Here is a 22,031-nt window from a genome sequence, read left to right as displayed (position 1 = left end):
TTTCATTCAATAAATTAATTTATGACCCGCGTGTATGTCTCACTTAAAACACAGCCATATACCAAATGGTCAAAATTAATCATCCATGTAATTTGCTCTATGGGATGTTTGCAAAATTTCAACGGAGGCAATTTCTTGGCATGGGAGAAAGGAAGAAAAGACCATTCACAATTTGTCTTACATATTTTTTTCTCTCTTTCAATTAAATAAAAAAAATATATAAACCTTTCAGATGTAGAGTTCATAAGAAGGAAATATTCCCTGTGGAACACCCCCCCCCCCTTTTTGTGCTCTCTATTTTCAACCCTCTAATCTAATTAAAAGTAAAACTTTGATTTCTAACCGATCTATTCATGTACCGGACCGGCAACTTTTTTTATTTAATAAGAAAATCTACAGTGCCGTTATACACATGCATGTTGATTGCTTGGAATCCCCGCCCGAAAAGAAAGAAATAGTCTAAATCCAAGATACTATATTCCTGAATCACGTGATTTTTACTACGTGGAGCTTAAATTAGAATAAATACCGAATATGGAAAGTGAAACTACAATTCATAACAGAAAGTTCGTTGGCAAATAGAAGAAAAAAAAATTATGTTTGGCAAAGGGTACCGGGGTAATCCTCTTTGTGTTCAAAATATACATGAAATATTTGCCACTGCCCCTTGTCTCGGTTCTATGAATGTTTACCCTGAGTTTTCTATCTGTTACATGCCAAGAAATCCTCGCTAAAAATTCCGGTCGACCTCCCACGGCATCCATTAGTAGTTAAAGATTTGATTTCATTCAATAAATTAATTTATGACCCGCGTGTACGTCTCACTTAAAACACAGCCATATACCAAATGGTTAAAATTAATCATCCATGTAATTTGCTCTATGGGATGTTTGCAAAATTTCAACGGAGGCAATTTCTTGGCATGGGAGAAAGGAAGAAAAGACCATTCACAATTTGTCTTACATTTGTTTTTCCCTCTTTCAATTAAATAAAAAAAATATATAAACCTTTCAGATGTAGAGTTCATAAGAAGGAAATATTCCCTGTGGAACACCCCCAACCCCCCTTTTTTGTGCTCTCTATTTTCAACCCTCTAATCTAATTAAAAGTAAAACTTTGATTTCTAACCGATCTATTCATGTACCGGACCGGCAACTTTTTTTATTTAATAAGAAAATCTACAGTGCCGTAATACACATGCATGTTGATTGCTTGGAGTCCCCGCCCGAAAAGAAAGAAATAGTCTAAATCAAAGATACTATATTCCTGAATCACGTGATTTTTACTACGTGGAGCTTAAATTAGAATAAATACCGAATATGGAAAGTGAAACTACAATTCATAACAGAAAGTCCGTTGGCAAATAGAAGAAAAAAAAAGATTATGTTTGGCAAAGGGTACCGGGGTAATCCTCTTTGTGTTCAAAATATACATGAAATATTTGCCACTGCCCCTTGTCTCGGTTCTATGAATGTTTACCCTGAGTTTTCTATCTGTTACTATCTCTGTACATTAACCTCAGTTTCAGGTATAGAGATGTGATTTTTTTCTGTGACAAGTGCTTTTGACCATCCACAAGAACTTGCGGTCATCCGATGTTCAGTACTTCAGTACTTTGATTTTTTATAGTTATGCAAAATTTTCTCATATTTTTTAGTGAAACCATTTTGTAAATAAACGCATCGTTGTCGGAATAAAATTAAAAATATATCTTTTCCATTTGTCTTGGTACCTCTTTAATAAATAAACATTTTTACAAGCTGACAACACTCTAACTTAATAGTTGACGCACACCAAAGCCATGCACCTATAGCAAATAACTTTGTCAGAAGATAAATAAAACAAATCAAAGCAAAATGATTTGTCCTTTTAATCATTGTAAATAAGAACAAAACATTTGATTATACATATTTAGCACTAGTCTTTACAATTGTTAATTACTTTAAATAAAAAGATTATGATTGAATTTGTTTATTGTTTAATCGGTTGTTATGTGAGTTGGCTCGTGTCGATCGTTTCACTGATATTCGGCAATATCAAAGAAAAACCGGCACGTGCTTAAACATTGTTCAATTACTCATTTATTTGTTGGTTCAGTCTTTTTTTTTAATGAAATTTGGAATTTATGCATTAAATATCAATCTCTACCATAATATAAAAACGATGTACATGAAACAGCACCCCTTCTAGTCCTTAGTGGCATATTATAAGTCTTTAGTGGTTTTTAGACGTATCGCCTGTTTTGCAGCACGCTGAGATAATTTTCCCGGGACATGTTTTTCAAGAGCGTGAACGACTATTTAAATTTGAGGGAGGGGGTTCAATCTGATTTTTGGTGGTACATGTACCACGCAAGCATCAAATAAAGGCAAAAAAACCTACTCAGAATTTGTTTCATTTCTCCCTGATCAAAATATTTTTCTTCTATGTTGGGAATTTCCGAGTTTATTCTTAAAAAAAGGGGGATTTTCCAGTGTTCAGACTATAACTCAAAAATGCTTTCAGCAGTTCTCATGAAACATTGGTGAATTGTTTATATCTAGTGATGTAAGCTGCTGCCTTTAGAATTTTATAAATTTTACATTTTACATTTCCAAGTTACGGGGTTTTATATATTAAAAAGGGGGGATTTTCCAGTTTTGGACAATGTTTTCAGCAATTCTCATTAAACTTTGGTGAATTGTTTATATCTATTGATGTAAGCTCCCTTTTTGATTTTCATAAATTTTCTTATATGACATTTAGAAGTAATTGAACTTTATTCTTTGTAAATGTGACGCGCATATCATGCGCTCATGGCGCAGCTGTTTATTGAAGGTGGTATGCATATGGTTGCCTATAATTTCTTATTTACATCTATTTTATTTGAATTTAAGGGAATAGTTGTTATTTATATAAACAAATCCCACGTCGATATATAACATGTACAACAATCAAACATCAACCCACGCCAAACTGGATGTAATTGAAAGACATCTAGAGGTCAATATAAAGTCTCGAACAAAAGACAAAATAAGGAAAAATATAGCGAATTTTTTAGAAGAATTATTATTACATGTATTTTCAATATTTAAAATATATCGTTTAAATTTTTTTGAGTTTTAGGTTCCACCTACCATTTTAGAAAACTGGGATTTCATTGCGGCTAGTCTATTATATATATATAGAGGGGTATTTCATTGGTTGTAGATATGGAATCTTATTTTATCATAAAGTCAGATTTGAACACGACTTGAGGAATGAAGGTGGAGTAAAAGACCAAATGTCAGTTTTAGTCTTATATATGTACGTCAATTTTAGTCTTATATGTGTATACATATATTATTGATTCAGTGGTGATGGTAAATAGACACTGACAAGTCTTAGATAACATTTTATAGTTTTGAATGTTTCTTCATCAGTTAACTAAAATTAGGTGGAGGTATGTTCTTATTTCCGACAGAGGGGCACTCAACCTATTTCCGACAGAGGGGCACTCAACCTATATCAATTTGTGCATGAAGCGATTGATAGTTGCTAGATACTGAATGATTTCAGTACCACAAATTTGTGAAAGTTTTAACCGGTGTATATATACTTAAAATAAGATAATAAAATTCATGTCTTTTTCAGGACTTCTGATCCAACCATGTAGTATGGCATGTTTGTGAGATATGGTTTTGGCCGATAGGATGTTCATGAAGGACCTGTAGTACAAAGTATATCACTGGATTGAGCTCTTTGTCTAAGTGTATTATTAAAGTGCTTTGCTTTGAGCTCAGTTCATTGTTATGCAATTCATTCTTTGTGAAATAAAGATTTGACAGACAACTCTCATGTACAAGGAATTGTCAAAGTAGTATCCATTCTATGTACAATGTAAGTAATAGGGAGATAAAAGCATTTTATTTAGATTTGAACCAAACATTTTTTGTCCATAAGCCAAATTTAAAAAAAAGCACAAGTTTACCAAACAATGCTACTCGCGCTACTAGCAATATGATGCTAGGTTGTTTTGTTACACTTTATTTTTATACGACCGCAAAAACATTTTGCGGTCGTAAATTGGTATGACGTTGGCGTCGTCGTCGTCGTCGTCGTCCGGCGTCGTCGTCGTCCGAAGACACATTGGTTTTCGCACTTTAACTTTAGTTTAAGTGAATGGATCTCTATGAAATTTTACCATAAGGTTCAATACCACAAAAGGAAGGTGGGGATTGATTTTGGGGGTTATGGTACCAACAGTTAAGGAATTAGGGGCCAAAAAGGGGCCAAAAATAAGCATTTTTGTAACTTCCAGACATAACTTGTGTGTTAGTGTATAGATCCCTCTGACATTGTACCACAAGGTTCCATATCACAAAGGGAATGCTGGGATTGATTTTGGGGGTAATTGCCTCCAAATCTTAGGAATTGGGGGCCAAAAAGGGGCAAAAAACAAGCATTTTTCTAGTTTCATGACAATAACTTGTGTGTAAGTTTATGGATCTCCCTGACATTGTACCACAAGGTTCCATATCACAAAGGGAATGCTGGGATTGATTTTGGGGGTAATTGCCTCCAAATTTTAGGAATTAGGGGCCAAAAAGGGGCAAAAAACAAGCATTTTTCTAGTTTCATGACAATAACTTGTGTGTAAGTGTATGGATCTTTATGAAATGGTACTATAAGGTTCCATATCACAAAGGGAAATCTGGAATTGAGTTAAAGGGTGATTGCCCAAAACGTTTAGGAATAAGGGGCCAAAAATAAGCATTTTTCTAGTTTCCAGACAATAACTTGTGTTCAAGTTAAATTGAGAATGGAAATGGGGAATGTGTCAAAGAGATAACAACCCGACCATAGAACAGACAACAGCAGATGGTCACCAAGTGTATGGATCTCTCTGAAATTGTACTGCAAGGTACCATACCACAAAGGGAAGGCTAGGATTGATTTTGGGGGTAATTGCCTCAAAATTTTAGGAATTAGGGGCCATAAAAGGGCAAAAAAACAAGCATTTTTCTAGTTTCAGGACAATAACTTGTGTTCAAATGTATGGATCTCTCTGAAATTGTACTGCAAGGTACCATACCACAAAGGGAAGGTTGGGATTGAGTTTGGGGGTGATGAATCATAAGGGGGTTCAAAAAATTTGGGGGGGTTTCCTTTTTTTTCTTTAAAATTTTCCATTTTAAATTGGTTATTTCTGATTTATATATAAAAGCAAATAATAATGATATGGTTTGAATAGGTTAATTAAAATTTTTTAAGTTCTTAGACCACATTCATTCTGTGTCAGAAACCTATGCTGTGTCAAATATTTAATTACAATCCAAATTCAGTGCTGTATCAAGCTTGAATGTTGTGTCCATACTTGCCCCAACTTTTCAGGGTTCGACCTCTGCGGTCGTATCAAGCTGCGCCCCAGCGGAGCATTTTATTATACATCTGTACTGCGCCTACTGACGAATCAGTCCTGAGTGTAAATGGTCATTCAGTATGTTAAAAAAAAGACCAAAATTTATAAGGCCTATGTGGACTAATTGATTTCTAAAACTATATTTCATTGTAAATGTTCAACATTTATTATTCATTTGTTTATTTCTTAATTTGTGTGAATTAACAGTAAATGTTAATTACTACACTTTCATACCACAACAAAACTGCCTTACTGTATTGCCAGGTATCACTTATATTTGTATCCATATAACAAAAAAAATTGAAAAGAGAATATTTTTGCAATACCTTTTTAGCTCACCGGGGCCCAAAGGGCCCCATGTGAGCTTATGCCATCACTTGGCGTCCGTCGTCTGTCGTCGTCGTCGTAAACTATTTCAAAAATCTTCTCCTTTGAAACTACTGGGCCAAATACCTTCAAACTTTAACTAAATGTTCCTTAGGGTGTCTAGTTTATAAATTGTATCCAAAGTTTTGATCCATCGACAATCATTGCTGCCATGGCTAAAAATAGAACATAGGGGTCAAATGCAGTTTTTGGCTTATATCTATCAGCTCTGAAATTTTCAGACAAATCGAACAACCCATTATTGGGTTGCTGCCACCGAATTGGTAGTTTTAACAAAATTTTGCAGTTTTTTGTTATTATTTTGAATATTATTATAGATATATTTAAACTGTAAGCAGCAATAATGTTCAGCAGAGTAAGATCTACAAAAAAGATTATTTGACCATAATTGTCAATTAACCCCTTAAGGAGTTATTGCCCTTTAAAGACAATTTTACACAATTTGTTCATCAAGTTTGCTAACATTTAAAAATATTCTCCTCTGAAACTACTCTGCCAATTACCTTCAAACTTTAACTAAATGTTCCTTAGGGTATCTTGTTTATAAATTGTATCCGAAGTTTGTATCCATCGACAAACATGGCCGCCATGGCTAAAAATAGAACATAAGGGTCAAATGCAGTTTTTGCCTTTTATCTCAAAAACTAAATCTTTTAGAGCAAATGTGACATGGGGTAAAATTGTTTAATTCTTAAGCATCAGTGGCCAAGTCTTTCTAAACTAGATACTCTAAGAAGCATTCAGATAAAGTCTGGTAAATTTGGCCTTGTAATTTCACAGGAGATTTTTTTTAAGGTTAGGATGGAGGATGTTAAGTGTTGGTATTAAGCTACTTTTCAGCATTTTTTGTGTATTTTGTATGAAAATGAATGTTGTTTTTTTTGTTCAACTGATACACAAAACACAATCAATAGGCAATACATAATCTGTTCCTTGAACTGCTTTTTCAAATCAACATGTGACACAAGTCCCACAACATACATGTACACATACTGGCCTCTAAAAACACTGCAAAGGATCTCATTTGTGTAGAGAGCACAATGTAGCACAAAAGTGAATAAAAAAACCATGAAGGACCAAAACAACGTGTTTTTATCCCATATGTATGCAGTGTGCAACTTTCGAAATATTAACTTGAATCCATTTATACAATTTCTACAAGTTCATAAGTTGTGGCTATCCCTTTTGTCTCGATCAGAAATAAAATAGTCATAAACTAAACTTAACTGAGTGATTGAAATAAAATCATGTGAAACACTCCTAATTTCAGAAACCTCTTTCCTGTTACTGGCATTGGCCGTCCAGATTTAATCTAGATTTTTAGATCTAATACCAGGTAATTGAGCAGATACATCTGCATGCAGAAAAAAAAACAGTAAATGAAATACCAAAATTAAAAATGAATGAGTGAATGATTTCAGAGGAGTTGCGATGACAAGAACAGGACTGACTGACGAACGGACAGACAGACGGACGGACAGATGGGTCAAAAACATTATACCCTCCACAACTTTGTTGCGTGGGGTATAAAAATCAAAATCTAACTTGACCTGTACTTTTATGGTCCATGACATTCTCAAATAAATTTCATTAACGAGACTTATAATTCATATAATATTACTATAACTTCTATAATCCCTTAAATATTTAGGCTTAAACAAAACTAACAATATATTCATGTTCCTGATAACCCAGACAGCTCATCTGGACACCAGATTTTAATGATTTTTAAAACAATATCCATGTATACAAATTGTAAGCATATATACATAAAAGATAATCATAAAAATTATAATTGATGAAATGCTTCTATGCTGTATTTCAAGTTAAATACTAAATAATGACAAAATCTCTATCATCAACAATCTCCCTGCCAGGAACAACCATGACAACCAACTAAAACGAGTGAACTTGGTCAAACTTCTTTAAAAACTGAATTTGTAGTGGGAAAATGTTGGAAACCTGAGTCCAAAACCTAATGCTCTAAAGACCGTCTCAGGAAGTATACTTTAGACAGTATAAAAAAATGTATAATTATTAAGAACAAAACAATTGATAAAAATATAAATTATATTAAACTCAGCTAAAAAATAAAAGAATGTGTCTGAGGACACAATGCCCTTGCTCAAGCTTTGCAATTTTAAAAATTGAAAAAGGAGCATAACTCTAGAAAAGTAAGTGACTCACTGCCCAAATTTGCAACTTTCCAACTGATAAAGGGGCATACCTCTTAAAATTTAGTGCAGAAACAAAAATGGGACAAAAGGAACAACAAAAGGACAGAAGGACGTCCTTTCCCTATGGCAGGGGCATAAAAAAAGGAAAAAAGTCGGAAAAGATATATATTTAACAACGGTGAAAGCCAAAATATACATTTCATTTTTTCTTTTTTTTTTAAGATTCTCCATCCTTAACTTCTGGAAGTGTTTTGACTAGACACGGACCATTATTAATATATCTAAAAGAGTAGGTCTTCAAATAAAATTGGTCCATTTCAATTCATTTTCAAAGTACCAATTAAATCTAGCCACAGGGGAAAAAAAATAATGAATACATGATTGAATCTGAACTATGAACTCAAAACAAAACTATACATACCAAAAACCAATTCAGTATCAATATGCATGACAAAAAAATTGTCAAGAATGGACATGAGTAGAGCTACCTGAATATATCCTTTGGTTTTAATGGTAAAAAAAAGAGGATTTTAAAATTCAAAATAAGTTATCTATAACTTACAATCTTGTTGAAAATGGAGAATCTTTACACTATTTGTTTTTTTGTAAAAAATTATAAACATTTTCTCAAACATACACAAAAATTGTCTAAATTACATTCTTTACTGGTACAGTCACCCAATCATTTTCATGCAGCCACAGTTAAAGTAACCTGAAAAAGAAATATTCATTCTTAAACATATCTGTCAAAACTATGTGAAAATAATTGAAACAATATTTAATGCAAAAGAATAATTACCTGGGCATTACAATTATGATGCATATAACATTTCTTTACTTAGCTTTAAAGTGCCTTGTGGACATAACTTTTAGACTACCAGTCTTTGTTGGCAAAAAAAGATGAAAAACAAGTCGTTGTTTGTTGTCTATCATATTTGTTTTGTTTATTGTTTTATCCTATATCAAGTCATTGGTTTTCTCATATGAATTATTTCACATTTTGTCATGTTGGGGCCTTATATAGCTTACAATACAGAATAGGTTTTGCTCATTGTTGAAGACCATAAAATGGCATTCTATAGTTGCTAACATCCTTGTCATGTGGTTATTGGTTGATTAATATCTCGTTGGCAATCATACTACATTTCTTAATTTCTATATAGTGGGATTAATTTAGATAAAAAAAAAACAGAGAGAAGATATCCAAAATTCAAATCTTTGACTTCCCTTACTTGTATCTTGATACCCCCTTCCGAATTATACATACACTTAAAACATGAATAAACTGTTATCACAGAGATACGTCTCAATTTTTTGTAATTTTGATTATGCAAATGTTGAAATAAAAATGGCAATACTTAACAAGTTAGGCTAATATTCAAAGTCAATGAACCATGACTGAGGTACATGGCTAAACCATCTTCATGTAAATGAGATGCGCCAATGCTAATACAACTGCACACCAAATATCATTGACTTATTATAAGTTGTTCCCTTTAAACAAACCTAAACACAATCATTAACTTGTAAACTATGTAAAAGTTTCAAAGTCAATGAACCATGAAGAGCGGGTGGAGCTATATAATCTCCATGGAAACGATACTTATAAATGCCAATAAATTTGCATACCAAATATCATTAACTTAACATTAGCAGTTCATCTTAAACTGATCTTATCACAAACTAATATATGTAAACTAAGCAAGTTTCAAAGTCAATAGGCCATGACTGAGGGGATGGGGCCAAATATTCTCCATTGAAGTGAGATGTGCTAATGCTTATACAACTGAATACCAATTAACATTGGCCTACCACTAATGGTTCCTCTTGAACTGACCTAATCACAAACTAATACATGTTAACTAAGCAAAATTTTCAAAGTCAATAGACCATGACTGAGGGGGCTGAGCCAAATAATCTACATGGAAATGAGATGTGCCAATGCTTATACAACTGCATACCAAATATCATTGACCTACCCAGGGACTTTCTATACTAACGGGACTGGTCACTTATAACGATGTCTATACAAATTATCAGACTGATCTCGGCCGTAGCTGATGTCACGTGACTTTATAGCAAATCATTTCCCATTTACGGAGTGTTCTTCATAACTATATGTTCAAGTTTAACAAAAACTCGTTTTTATGAAATTTTATACATTTTGTCATTGCAAAATGTTGTTTTTCAAAAGATTTCTCGGATCATTTTTTAAATATTGATCTTTGAACTTTGAGGTATTTGTTCGTTGAATTTTCAGTAGCCGCCATCTTGTTTGATACGGTAAACCATTTTACACACGTGGGATGTTCTTTAAAACGATACGTCTAAGTTTAATAATTCATCATTCTTTCAAAATCTTATATTTTTTGTCATCGTAAATGGCTATTAATCAGATTTTATATTAACAACTAATAATAATTATATAATTACAATGAACTGTGAAATACCCAAATAACTACTAGCATCGTATATCAGAGATACGAAACTAAGTTTATTGTTGGGTGGTAGCTTTAAACAGGCGGCTTAGTAATCAGTTAAAATCAATTGAGACGAGTCCCGTTAGTATAGAAAGTCCCTGACCTACCGCTAACGGTTGCTCATAAACTGACCTAATCACAAACTAATACATGTAAAATAAGCAAAAGTTTCAAAGTCAATAGACCATGACTGAGGGGGCAGGGCCAAATAATCTCCATGGAATTGAGATGTGCCAATGCTAATACAACTGTATACCAAATATGATTGACCTACAACTTGTGGTTCACCACAAACTAGACCTAATCACAAACTAATACATTGTTGACACTGCCGCCGCCACCGGAAACAGCATACCTAAGTCTCGCTTTTTGACTCTGTCAAGCGAGACAAAAATCTAGTGACATGCTCTAAGTTGAATAGTTCATAAATCTATGTACTAATTCTCTTACCAAAAAAGTCAGCTCCAATGGCCATTCCCAACCTCAATCCTTACGGACAAGCTGTGATGTTAACCTGAAATATAAAATGCTTCATCATCAAAAATTGTTTAAACTGATCAATGTTGGTATACTTATATATATTTAATATAAACAATGGTAGTCTATAAATGTGTAATAGATGTTGAGAACATGTGTATAAATTGTGTAATTATAAATCGTCTAAAGCTATCCAGCAACCCAGCAAACTTTTTATGTAATTACATCAGATCCTAAGATTTACTTATATAATGGTAGCTGATAAACGAAAGAGTAGACTTCTGACCAACTCCTAAAAGCCTAGAGAATTTTCCAAAGAAATTTTATAATACATTTGGTGTTTTTTTTCTCTTCAAAACTGATATAACATTCTGGTACTTACCTTCCTTTTAGATGTATTAGACCCCAAAGTTTTATAATCCAACACCATGAAAATCATGTCACAGAAAGGTTACCTAAAAAGGAATTAAAATGGATACATTATTATATATTTTATAAATCCATTTCTGTCAACATAAACATTTACTAAATATTGTTTTGATTTCTTACTACATGTTCACAATAGTATAACATCAACACCTAAGTTTGTAAAATTAATATATAAAGATGGAAAACTAAAAGGAAGTCAAAGAATAATGATTTGAATATCAACTGCATTAAAATCTGCATATTTTACAGAGTTATATCCCATTGAATTAACAAATCTTGGAAGCTCTATTCCAATCTCAGGATTTACTCTTGCTATTTTTTTAGAAAATCTTGTCAATATACTTGGTACAACTTGTTTCTTTAAATATTAAACTGGTAAAATAATTCTCGGTCGGGTAGATGTTTTCACAATTTTTAGTTTTCAGTTTTCTAACTTGGAAAATATGTTCTCATACAGTTATCTTTTAATTTTTTGTGTTTTAATTATCCTGATAAGAATTCAACTGGCCAATGTACATGTAATGGTGTATAATATCATACCATTAGTATTTGCAAAACTTTCTTAAAATGGTGTTGATACTTTATAAAGGTATTTAAGTTGATTTCTTCTGTTTGTTTTATCCCATTAAAATCAATAGTCAATACCATATTTTATTTCTTTAAAACAAACAATTACACACATAGGACATATAAAGACCATCAGAAATAATAAATACAGTATTGTAACCTATATATCTCCGTAAGAACTCTGTAATAGAAACAAATAATAAAGATAAGTGATGTTTGAAAAATTGTTGTCACTTCTATCAAAGCAGGCTCTCTTAAAAGCTTACAGTAGATTTAGCTTCATCTGTGATAAAAATAAAATATATAAGGTATTATAGAGTATAGAGTTACGGAAATCTATATGCCACTCTTCCTGGTCTGTTAGCCATATTCAAGGTCGACAACTGAAACATCCTCTCTAAGCTGAATCTGCAAAAATCCAAAATTACAAATTAAACATCTGTGAGTGAACTCTGAAATGAATTAAAGAACCTTAGTGAGCGCGCTCACATACCCCACGTCCTCACATTGTCATTGGAGAAATAAAATTGAATCATAATTTCCTGTCAATATGCACATCTACATTGTATGTCCTTATTATCTACAAAGTTTCATGAAATTATGTTGTGTGGTTTCAGAGGAGTTGCCATGAAAAACTGTTGCAGAAGACATTGAAGCAAATAAGTTCAAAGGGGCGTAACTCCTAGAAAAAATATTGAATCATAATTTCCTGTCGATATGCACATCTACATAGTATGACCTTATTATCTACAAAGTTTCATGAAATTCTGTTGTGTGGTTTCAGAGGAGTTGTGATGACAAACTTTTGCAGTAGTACATTGAAGCATATAAGTTCAAAGGGGTGTAACTCCTAGAAAAAAAATTGAACCGTAATTTCCTGTCGATATGCACATCTACATAGTATGTCCTTATTATCTAAAAAGGTTTCATGAAATTCTGTTGTGTGGTATCAGAGGAGTTGCGATGACAAACTGTTGCAGTAGTACATTAAAGTAAATAAGTTCAAAGGGGCGTAACTCCTAGAAAAAAAATTGAACCGTAGTTTCCTGTCAATATGCACATCTACATAGTATGTCCTTATTATCTAAAAAGGTTTCATGAAATTCTGTTGTGTGGTATCAGAGGAGTTGCGATGACAAACTGTTGCATAGTACATTGAAGCAAATAAGTTCAAAGGGGCGTAACTCCTAGAAAAAAAATTGAACCTTAATTTCCTGTCGATATGCACATCTACATAGTATGTCCTTATTATCTAAAAAGGTTTCATGAAATTCTGTTGTGTGGTATCAGAGGAGTTGCGATGACAAACTGTTGCAGTAGTACATTAAAGTAAATAAGTTCAAAGGGGCGTAACTCCTAGAAATAAAATTGAATCGCAATTTCCTGTCGATATGCACAACTACATAGTATGTCCTTATTATCTAAAAAGGTTTCGTGAAATTCTGTTGTGTGGTTTGAGAGGAGTTGCGATGACAAGAAACAGGACTGACGGACTGACAGACGGACAGGTCAAAAACATTATACCCTCCGCAACTCGTTGCGTGGGGTATAAATATAAATATACTAGTCAACAAAAGTAATGATACACAAGTTTGAACTCTAATTTATCATAAAATATAATAAAATAGGAAAAACAGTTTAATTATCTATTGAAAAACATTCATTTGCAAAGCAAATGCATATGATTAAAAGAATCTGACCAAAATGGAAAGTGAGAAACTACCGTGTTATATAAAACAGGGGTCAAATTTATTTTGCGGAACATAGATTTTATTACAAATTTATTTTATTGAACATAGATGTTCCTCAAATAGTCAAAAAATATCAAAGAGACTTAAGGGCTACAGTTCCGCAGCTACCTTACCATCAGTTCTTTGAAGAAACCTATATAAAAAATAAATATATATACAACAATATACATGAAAATATATAAAATGAAATAAATCAACCAATCTTACTATTAGGTGCAGAACCGTAGCTCTTAATTAGGTCCTTATGATATATTGTAAAGACCTAAGAGCTACGGTTCCACAGCTACCTTACCATCAATTCTTTGAAGAAACCTATATAAAAAATAAATATATATACAACCATATATACATGAAAATATATAAAATGAAATAAATCAACCAATCTTACTATTAGGTGCAGAAACATAGCTCTTAATTAGGTCCTTATGATATATTATAAAGACCTAAGAGCTATGGTTCTGCAGCTACCTTACCATCAATTCTGTGAAGAAACCTATATAAAAAATAAATATATATACAACAATATACATCAAAATATATAAAATGAAATAAATCAACCAATCTTACTATTAGGTGCAGAACCATAGCTCTTAATTAGGTCCTTATGATATATTATAAAGACCTAAGAGCTATGGTTCTGCAGCTACCTTACCATCAATTCTGTGAAGAAACCTATATAAAAAATAAATATATATACAACAATATACATCAAAATATATAAAATGAAATAAATCAACCAATCTTACTATTAGGTGCAGAACCATAGCTCTTAATTAGGTCCTTATGATATATTATAAAGACCTGAGAGCTATGGTTCTGCAGCTACCTTACCATCAATTCTGTGAAGAAACCTATATAAAAAATAAATATATATACAACAATATACTTGAAAATATATAAAATGAAATAAATCAACCAATCTTACTATTAGGTGCAGAACCATAGCTCTTAATTAGGTCCTTATGATATATTATAAAGACCTAAGAGCTACGGATCAGCTGCTACCTTACCATCAATTCTTTAAAGAAACCTATATAAAAATAAATAAATATACAACAATATACATGAAAATAAATAAAATGAAATAAATCTACTAATCTTACTTTTAGGTGCGGAACCATAGCTCTTAATTAAGTCCTTATGATATATTATAAAGACCTAAGGTTCCGCAGCTACCTTACCATCAATTCTTTGAAGAAACCTATATAAAAATAAATAAATATATAACAATATACATGAAAATAAATAAAATGAAATAAATCTACCAATCTTACTATTAGGTGCAGAACCATAGCTCTTAGTTAGGTCCTTATGATATATTATAAAGACCTAAGAGCTACCGTTCCGCAGCTACCTTACCATCAATTCTTTGAAGAAACCTATATAAAAAATAAATATATATACAACAATATACATGAAAATATATAAAATGAAATAAATCAACCAATCTTACTATTAGGTGCGGAATCGTAGCTCTTAATTAGGTCCTTATGATATATTATAAAGACCTAAGAGCTATGGTTCTGCAGTTACCTTACCATCAATTCTTTGAAGAGACCTATTTAAAAAATAAATATATATACAACAATATACATGAAAATATATAAAATGAAATAGATCAACCAACCATACTATTTATAGCTGTGGAACCATAGCTCTTTGGTCCTTATATTTATTGAACATAGATGGTCCTCAAATAGTCAAAAAATATCACAAGGACCTAAGAGCTAAGGTTCCGCAGCTACCTCACCATCAATTCTTTGAAGAAACCTATATGAAAAATAAATATATATATAACAATATACATGAAAATATACAAAATGAAATAAATCAACCAATCTTACTATAAGTTGCAGAACCATAGCTCTCAATTAGGTCCTTATGATATATTATAAAGACCTAAGAGCTATGGTTCCGCAGCTACCTTACCATCAATTCCTTCAAGAAACCTATATCAAAAATAAATATATATACAACAATTTACATGAAAATATTTTATGAAATAAATCAACTAATCTTACTATTAGGTGCGGAACCGTAGCTCTTAATTAGGTCCTTATGATATATTATAAAGACCTCAGAGCTACGGTTCTGCAGCTACCTTACCATCAATTCTTAGAAGAAACCTATATAAAAAATAAATATATATACAACCATATACACATGAAAATATATAAAATGAAATAAATCAACCAATCTTAATATTAGGTATAGATCCATAGCTCTTAATTAGGTCCTTATGATATATTATAAAGACCTAAGCGCTATGGTTCTGCAGTTACCTGACCATCAATTTTTTGAAGAAACCTATATAAAAAATAAATATATATACAACAATACACACATGAAAATATATAAAATGAAATAAATCAACCAATCTTACTATTAGGTGTGGAACCGTAGCTCTTAATTAGGTCGTTATGATATATTATAAAGACCTAATAGCTACGGTTCCGCAGCTACCTTACCATCAATTCTTTGAAGAAACCTATATAAAAAATAAATATATATATACAACCATATACACATGAAAATATATAAAGTGAAATAAATCAACCAATCTTAATATTAGGTATAGATCCATAGCTCTTAATTAGGTCCTTATGATATATTATAAAGACCTAAGAGCTACAGTTCTGCAGTACCTTACCATCAATTCTTTGAAGAAACCTATATAAAAAATAAATATATATACAACAATAAACATGAAAATATATAAAATGAAATAAATCAACCAATCTTACTAATAGGTGCGGACCCGTAGCTCTTAATTAGATCCTTATGATATATTATAAAGACTTAAGAGCTACGGTTCCACAGCTACCTTACCATCAATTCTTTGAAAAAACCTACCGGTATATAAAAAATAAATTTATATACAACCATATACACATGAAAATATATAAAATGAAATAAATAAAGCAATCTTACTATTAGGTGCGGATCCATAGCTCTTAATTAGGTCCTTATGATATATTATAAAGACCTAAGCGCTATGGTTCTGCAGTTACCTGACCATCAATTTTTTGAAGAAACCTATATAAAAAATAAATATATATACAACAATATACATGAAAATATATAAAATGAAATAAATCAACCAATCTTACTATTAGGTGCGGAACCATAGCTCTTAATTAGGTCCTTATGATATATCATCAAGACCTAAGAGCTACGGTTCTGCAGCTACCTTACCATCAATTCTTTGAAGAAACCTATATAAAAAATAAATATATATACAACAATATACATGAAAATATATAAAATGAAATAAATCAACTAATCTTACTATTAGGTGCGGAACCATAGCTCTTAATTAGGTCCTTATGATATATTATAAAGACTCAAGAGCTACGGTTCCACAGCTACCTTACCATCAATTCTTTGAAGAAACCTATACAAAAAATAAATATATATACAACAATATACATGAAAATATATAAAATGAAATAAATCAACTAATCTTACTATTAGGGGCGGAACCATAGCTCTTAATTAGGTCCTTATGGTATATTATAAAGACCTAAGAGCTACGGTTCCGCAGCTATCTTACCATCAATTCTTTGAAGAAACCTATATAAAAAATAAATATATATACAACCATATACACATGAAAATGTATAAAATGAAATAAATCAACCAATCTTACTATTAGGTGCGGAACTATAGCTCTTAATTAGGTCCTTATGATATATTATAAAGACTTAAGAGCTACAGTTCCACAGCTACCTAACCATCAATTCTTTGAAGAAACCTATATAAAAAATAAATATATATACAACAATATACATGAAAATATATAAAATAAAATAAATCAACTAATCTTACTATTAGGTGCGGAACCATAGCTCTTAATTAGGTCCTTATGATATATTATAAAGACCTAAGAGCTACGGTTCCGCAGCTACCTTACCATCAATTATTTGAAGAAACCTATATAAAAAATAAATATATATACAACCATATACACATGAAAATATATAAAAAGAAAAAAATCAACCAATCTTACTATTAGGTGCGGAACCATAGCTCTTAATTAGGTCCTTATGATATATTATAAAGACTTAGAGCTACGGTTCCACAGCTACCTTACCATCAATTCTTTGAAGAAACCTATATAAAAAATAAATATATATACAACAATATCCATGAAAATATATAAAATGAAAATAATCAACCAATCTTACTATTAGGTGCGGAACCGTAGCTCTTAATTAGGTCCTTATGATATATTGTAAAGACCTAAGAGCTACTGTTCCACAGCTACCTTACCATCAATTCTTTGAAGAAACCTATATTATAAATAAATATAAATACAACGATATACATGAAAATATATAAAATGAAATAAATCAACCAATCTTACTATTAGGTGCGGAACCATAGCTCTTAATTAGGTCCTTATGATATATTATAAAGACCAAAGAGCTACGGTTCCGCATTTACCTTACCATCAATTCTTTGAAGAAACCTATTTAAAAAATAAATTTATATACAACCATATACACATGAAAATATATAAAATGAAATAAATTAACCAATCTTACTATTAGGTGCGGAACCATAGCTCTTAATTAGGTCCTTATGATATATTATAAAGACCTAAGCGCTATGGTTCTGCAGTTATCTAACCATCAATTCTTTGAAGAAACCTATATAAAAAATAAATATATATACAACAATACACATAAAAATATATAAAATGAAATAAGTCAACCAATCTTACTATTAGGTGCGGAACCATAGCTCTTAATTAGGTCCTTATGATATATTATAAAGACTTAGAGCTACGGTTCCACAGCTACCTTACCATCAATTCTTTGAAGAAACCTATATAATATATATACAACAATATCCATGAAAATATATAAAATGAAAATAATCAACCAATCTTACTATTAGGTGCGGAACCGTAGCTCTTAATTAGGTCCTTATGATATATTGTAAAGACCTAAGAGCTACTGTTCCACAGCTACCTTACCATCAATTCTTTGAAGAAACCTATATTATAAATAAATATAAATACAACGATATACATGAAAATATATAAAATGAAATAAATCAACCAATCTTACTATTAGGTGCGGAACCATAGCTCTTAATTAGGTCCTTATGATATATTATAAAGACCAAAGAGCTACGGTTCCGCAGTTACCTTACCATCAATTCTTTGAAGAAACCTATTTAAAAAATAAATTTATATACAACCATATACACATGAAAATATATAAAATGAAATAAATTAACCAATCTTACTATTAGGTGCGGAACCATAGCTCTTAATTAGGTCCTTATGATATATTATAAAGACCTAAGCGCTATGGTTCTGCAGTTATCTAACCATCAATTCTTTGAAGAAACCTATATAAAAAATAAATATATATACAACAATACACATAAAAATATATAAAATGAAATAAGTCAACCAATCTTACTATTAGGTGCGGAACCATAGCTTTTAATTAGGTCCTTATGATATATTATAAAGACCTAAAAGCTACGGTTCCGCAGCTACCTTACCATCAATTCTTTGAAGAAACCTATATAAAAAATAAATATATATACAACAATATACATGAAAATATATAAAATGAAATAAATCAACTAATCTTACTATTAGGTGCGGAACCATAGCTCTTAATTAGGTCCTTATGATATATTATAAAGACCTAAGAGCTACGGTTCCGCAGCTACCTTACCATCAATTATTTGAAGAAACCTATATAAAAAATAAATATATATACAACCATATACACATGAAAATATATAAAATGAAATAAATCAACCAATCTTACTATTAGGTGCAGAACCATAGCTCTTAATTAGGTCCTTATGATATATTATAAAGACTTAGAGCTACGGTTCCACAGCTACCTTACCATCAATTCTTTGAAGAAACCTATATAAAAAATAAATATATATACAACAATATCCATGAAAATATATAAAATGAAAATAATCAACCAATCTTACTATTAGGTGCGGAACCGTAGCTCTTAATTAGGTCCTTATGATATATTGTAAAGACCTAAGAGCTACTGTTCCACAGCTACCTTACCATCAATTCTTTGAAGAAACCTATATAAAAAATAAATATATATACAACAATATACATGAAAATATATAAAATGAAATAAATCAACTAATCTTACTATTAGGTGCGGAACCATAGCTCTTAATTAGGTCCTTATGATATATTATAAAGACCTAAGAGCTACGGTTCCGCAGCTACCTTACCATTAATTCTTTGAAGAAACCTATATAAAAAATAAATTTATATACAACAATATCCATGAAAATATATAAAATGAAATAAATCCACCAATCTTACTATTAGGTGCGGAACCATAGCTCTTAATTAGGTCCTTATGATATATCATAAAGACCTAAGAGCTACAGTTCTGCAGCTACCTTACCATCAATTCTTTGAAGAAACCTATATAAAAAATAAATCAACCAATCTTACTATTAGGTGCGGAACCATAGCTCTTAATTAGGTCCTTATGATATATTATAAAGACTTAGAGCTACGGTTCCACAGCTACCTTACCATCAATTCTTTGAAGAAACCTATATAAAAAATAAATATATATACAACAATATCCATGAAAATATATAAAATGAAAATAATCAACCAATCTTACTATTAGGTGCAGAACCGTAGCTCTTAATTAGGTCCTTATGATATATTGTAAAGACCTAAGAGCTACGGTTCCACAGCTACCTTACCATCAATTCTTTGAAGAAACCTATATAAAAAATAAATATATATACAACAATATACATGAAAATATATAAAATGAAATAAATCAACCAATCTTACTATATGGTGCAGAACCATAGCTCTTAATTAGGTCCTTATGATATATTATAAAGACCTAAGAGCTACGGTTCCACAGCTACCTTACCATTAATTCTTTGAAGAAACCTATATAATCAAAGTACTGAAGTACTGAACATCAGATGACCGCAGGTTCTTGTGGATGGTCAAAAGCACATGTCACAGAAACAGATCACATCTCTATACCTTAAACTGAGGTTAATTTACAGAGATTTTTTTTTCTTATACAAGTTCGTGCTTGGATGATGAATAAATGACAGGAAATTCAACCTCACCGTAATAACTATTATATTGTTGTGATACAAATCAGTATACCTTAGACTATTATACTAATATAATAATAGTTCCAGAGAATACACTGGTTTGTTGTTATATATTATATTAATATTACGGTTGCATGTATATATAATTTTCATCTATTTGTATATCATACTATTCTACTATTATTATAGTGTAATGCAAGTGCATGGTGGACACTCTTCTGTAAAAAAAAATCAAAGTCTTAAAGGCTGTATAAGCAATTGCTGCCAAGTTAATGTTTTGTGGACTTTTATTTTTCATCCATATATATAAGAATTAAACCTGACAGGACAGGAGTGTTAACTAGTGAGAAGCAAGACGGTTTTAACTTTATATCAATATAAGACTTTAGCAGGAAATCATTTTAAATATGTTTTATATTTTACAAGGAGACAACAAGTTTACCAGGCTAAAGTTGGGGTTAATTATACATGTGCTGAAACATATAACTGAAAAAAAAATCATTATGGATTATCCCCTGGTAGTGTTTGTAACTGGGCAATAATTTCCTTTATTGATTTAATTTTAACCATTTTCATAATTAATTTAAATTAACCATTCAGTTAAAACATTTCAACTTTCCAGACGCAAATGTTGAAAAACGGGACAGAAATAAAATATCTTACAAGACATAAACATGTAAAAAATAAATATATATTTCAGCTTACTAAAAATATTTTCATAATGTTACTTTGACATCATTTCTTAAAACTAAGTCCCAAACATAATTGCTCAGTTGACATGTGTCATCCTCATGCGATACGAGATAACTATAATTCTGATGCAATCCCGAAAAGGGGGGTCATCACAAACAAACATGACATTAAATTGTCATTATACGAACTAGAACAAACAGCTCTATGTTGCTTTGATATTTATCAATTTTCAGGAAACATGTGAAATAAATTTCAGGTCCATTTCATTATAGTGCCTAACAAGATTGTGTGAGGTAGACGAAATTGACCTTAAAACGATCGTATTGTCTTTTGATGTCCAAAAATAGGCAGATCGGACATATAAGGACTTTATCTAATGACTACATAAATTTGGGATTTATTATTATTATAATATTCTAATGAAACTGAAAATTGTATTTTTTTTTAGGATAAACAACAATTTTACCTGGCGTAGCCGTTCATGTTTTTCTGCATTTATCTTCGAAAAATGGCGTATTTAATGGAATAGAAAGTTAATACAGTAAACTTTCTCTTTTTTCTCCGCAATAGGCTATCAAAAATAATT

General features: G+C 31.2%; 1 long non-coding RNA gene across 5 annotated transcripts in view; it reads right to left on the bottom strand.

Moving 5' to 3' along the window:
- Window positions 1–7,441: 7,441 nt before the first annotated feature.
- Window positions 7,442–22,031, bottom strand: part of LOC127735698 (uncharacterized) — a 35,721-nt gene continuing 21,131 nt past the window's right edge. For 2 of the 5 annotated variants that reach the window (XR_007998564.1, XR_007998566.1), the window contains exons 3-5: window positions 11,284–11,356; window positions 10,875–10,938; window positions 7,442–8,656 (exon numbers count right to left, since the gene is read on the bottom strand). This is a non-coding gene — a long non-coding RNA (uncharacterized LOC127735698). Of the gene's footprint in view, window positions 8,657–10,874; window positions 10,939–11,283; window positions 11,777–12,163; window positions 12,432–22,031 lie in introns of those variants that run through there. The other 3 variants (XR_007998563.1, XR_007998565.1, XR_007998562.1) reach the window with 3 other exon arrangements.

The sequence above is a fragment of the Mytilus californianus genome, unplaced genomic scaffold (assembly GCF_021869535.1).
Source record: "Mytilus californianus isolate M0D057914Y unplaced genomic scaffold, xbMytCali1.0.p SCAF_3, whole genome shotgun sequence".
Lineage (NCBI taxonomy): Eukaryota > Metazoa > Mollusca > Bivalvia > Mytilida > Mytilidae > Mytilus > Mytilus californianus.
This window is presented reverse-complemented; position numbering and strand designations above follow the sequence as displayed.